The sequence below is a fragment of the Triticum urartu genome, chromosome 6 (genome assembly GCF_003073215.2).
Source record: "Triticum urartu cultivar G1812 chromosome 6, Tu2.1, whole genome shotgun sequence".
Lineage (NCBI taxonomy): Eukaryota > Viridiplantae > Streptophyta > Magnoliopsida > Poales > Poaceae > Triticum > Triticum urartu.
In genome coordinates this window covers 29,490,307-29,494,001 of record NC_053027.1, presented here as the reverse complement: position 1 = coordinate 29,494,001, position 3,695 = coordinate 29,490,307, and positions in this window count along the sequence as shown.

Genomic DNA, 3,695 nt, shown 5'->3' with positions numbered 1-3,695 from the left:
CTAGATTATTGACTCTAGTGCAAGTGGGAGACTGAAGGAAATATGCCCTAGAGGCAATAATAAAGTTATTATTTATTTCCTTATATCATGATAAAAGTTTATTATTCATGCTAGAATTGTATTAACCGGAAACATAATACATGTGTGAATACATAGACGAACAGAGTGTCACTAGTATGCCTCTACTTGACTAGCTCGTTAATCAAAGATGGTTATGTTTCCTAACCATTGACAAAGATTTGTTATTTGATTAACGGGATCACATCATTAGTTGAATGATCTGATTGACATGACCCATTCCATTAGCTTAGCACCCGATCGTTTAGTATGTTGCTATTGCTTTCTTCATGACTTATACATGTTCCTATAACTATGAGATTATGTAACTCCCGTGTGCCGGAGGAACACTTTGTGTGCAACCAAACGTCACAACGTAACTGGGTGATTATAAAGGTGCTCTACAGGTGTCTCCAAAGGCACATGTTGGGTTGACGTATTTCGAGATTAGGATTTGTCACTCCGATCGTCGGAGAGGTATCTCAGGGCCCTCTTAGTAATGCACATCACTTAAGCCTTGCAAGCATTGCAACTAATGAGTTAGTTGCGGGATGATGTATTACGGAACGAGTAAAGAGACTTGCCGGTAACGAGATTGAACTAGGTATATGATACCGATGATCGAATCTCGGGCAAGTAACATACCGATGACAAAGGGAACAACGTATGTTGTTATGCGGTCTGACCGATAAAGATCTTCGTAGAATATGTAGGAGCCAATATGGGCATCCAGGTCCCGCTATTGGTTATTGATCGGAGACATGTCTCGGTCATGTCTACATTGTTCTCGAACCCGTAGGGTCCGCACGCTTAAGGTTTCGATGACAGTTATATTATGAGTTTATACGTTTTGATGTACCGAAGGTTGTTCGGAGTCCCGGATGAGATCACGGACATGACGAGGAGTCTCAAAATGGTCGAGACATAAAGACTGATATATTGGAAGCCTATGTTTGGATATCGGAAGTGTTCCGGGTGAAATCGGGATTTTACCGGAGTACCGGGAGGTTACCGGAACCCCCCGGGAGCTAAATGGGCCTTAATGGGCCTTAGTGGAAGAAGAGGAGAGGTGGCCAGGGCTAGGGCCGCGCGCCCCTCCCCCCTAGTCCGAATAGGACAAGGAGAGAGGGGGCCGGCGCCCCCCTCCTTCTCTCTCTCTCTTTTCCACCTCACGAATCCTATTCCAACTAGGATTGGGGGAGAAGTCCTACTCCCAGAGGGAGTAGGACTCCTCCTGGCGCGCCCTATGGTGGCCGGCCGGCCTCCCCCTCTTGAACCTTTATATACGGAGGCAGGGGCACCCCAGAGACACACAAGTTGATCCACGTGATCATATTCTTAGCCGTGTGCGGCGCCCCCTGCCACCATAGTCCTCGATAACATTGTAGCGGTGCTTAGGCGAAGCCCTGCGACAGTAGTACATCAAGATCGTCACCACGCCGTCGTGCTGACGGAACTCTTCCCTGACACTTTGCTGGATCGGAGTCCGGGGATCGTCATCGAGCTAAACGTGTGCTAGAACTCAAAGGTGCCGTAGTTTCGGTGCTTGACCGGTCGGGCCGTGGAGACGTACGACTACATCAACCAAACGCTTCCGTTGTCGATCTACAAGGGTACATAGATCACACTCTCCCCTCTCGTTGCTATGCGTCAACATGATCTTGCGTGTGCGTAGGAAAATTTTGAAATTACTACGTTCCCCAACAGTGGCATCCGAGCCTAGGTTTTATGTGTTGATGTTATATGCACGAGTAGAACACAAGTGAGTTGTGGGCGATATAAGTCATACTGCTTACGAGCATCTCATACTTTGGTTCGGCGATATTGTTGGATGAAGCGGCCCGGACCGACATTACGCGTACGCTTACGCGAGACCGGTTCTCCCGACGTGCTTTGCACATAGGTGGCTTGCGGGTGACAGTTTCTCCAACTTTAGTTGAACCGAGTGTGGCTATGCCCGGTCCTTGCAAAGGTTAAAACAGCACCAACTTGACAAACTATCGTTGTGGTTTTGATGCGTAGGTGAGATTGGTTCTTGCTTAAGCCCGTAGCAGCCACGTAAAACTTGCAACAACAAAGTAGGACGTCTAACTTGTTTTTGCAGGGCATGTTGTGATGTGATATGGTCAAGACATGATGCTGAATTTTATTGTATGAGATGATCATGTTTTGTAACCGAGTTATCGGCAACTGGCAGGAGCCATATGGTTGTCGCTTTATTGTATGCAATGCAATCGCGCTGTAATGCTTTACTTTATCACTAAGCGGTAGCGATAGTCGTGGAAGCAAAAGATTGGCGAGACGACAACGATGCTACGATGGAGATCAAGGTGGCGTGCCGGTGACGATGGTGATCATGATGGTGCTTCGGAGATGGAGATCACAAGCACAAGATGATGATGGCCATATCATATCACTTATATTGATTGCATGTGATGTTTATCTTTTATGCATCTTATCTTGCTTTGATTGACAGTAGCATTATAAGATGATCTCTCACTAAAATTATCAAGAAGTGTTCTCCCTGACTATGCACCGTTGCGAAAGTTCTTCGTGCTGAGACACCACGTGATGATCGGGTGTGATAGGCTCTACGTTCAAAAACAACGGGTGCAAAACAGTTGCACACGCGGAATACTCAGGTTATACTTGACGAGCCAAGCATATGCAGATATGGCCTCGGAACACGGAGACCGAAAGGTCGAGCGTGAATCATATAGTAGATATGATCAACATAGTGATGTTCACCAATGAAACTATTCCATCTCACGTGATGATCAGACATGGTTTAGTTGATTTGGATCACGTGATCACCTAGAGGATTAGAGGGATGTCTATCTAAGTGGGAGTTCTTTAAGTAATTTGATTAATTGAACTTAAATTTATCATGAACTTAGTACCTGATAGTATCTTGCTTATGTATGTTTGATTGTAGATAGATGGCCCGTGCTGTTGTTCCATTGAATTTTAATGCATTCCTTGAGAAAGCAAAGTTGAAAGATGATGGTAGCAATTACACGGACTGGGTCCGTAACTTGAGGATTATCCTCATTGCTGCATAGAAGAATTACGTCCTGGAAGCACCGCTGGGTGCCAGGCCTGCTGCTGGAGCAACACCAGATGTTATGAACGTCTGGCAGAGCAAAGCTGATGACTACTCGATAGTTCAGTGTGCCATGCTTTACGGCTTAGAATCGGGACTTCAACGACGTTTTGAACATCATGGAGCATATGAGATGTTCCAGGAGTTGAAGTTAATATTTCAAGCAAATACCCGGATTGAGAGATATGAAGTCTCCAATAAGTTCTATAGCTGCAAGATGGAAGAGAACAGTTCTATCAGTGAGCATATACTCAAAATGTCTGGGTATAATAATCACTTGATTCAGATGGGAGTTAATCTTCCAGATGATTGCGTCATTGACAGAATTCTGCAATCACTGCCACCAAGCTACAAGAGCTTCGTGATGAACTATAATATGCAAGGGATGAATAAGACTATTCCCTAGCTATTCGCAATGCTGAAAGCTGCGGAGGTAGAAATCAAAAAGGAGCATCAAGTGGTGATGGTCAACAAGACCACTAGTTTCAAGAAAAAGGGCAAAGGGAAGAAGAAGGGGAACTTCAAGAAGAACAGC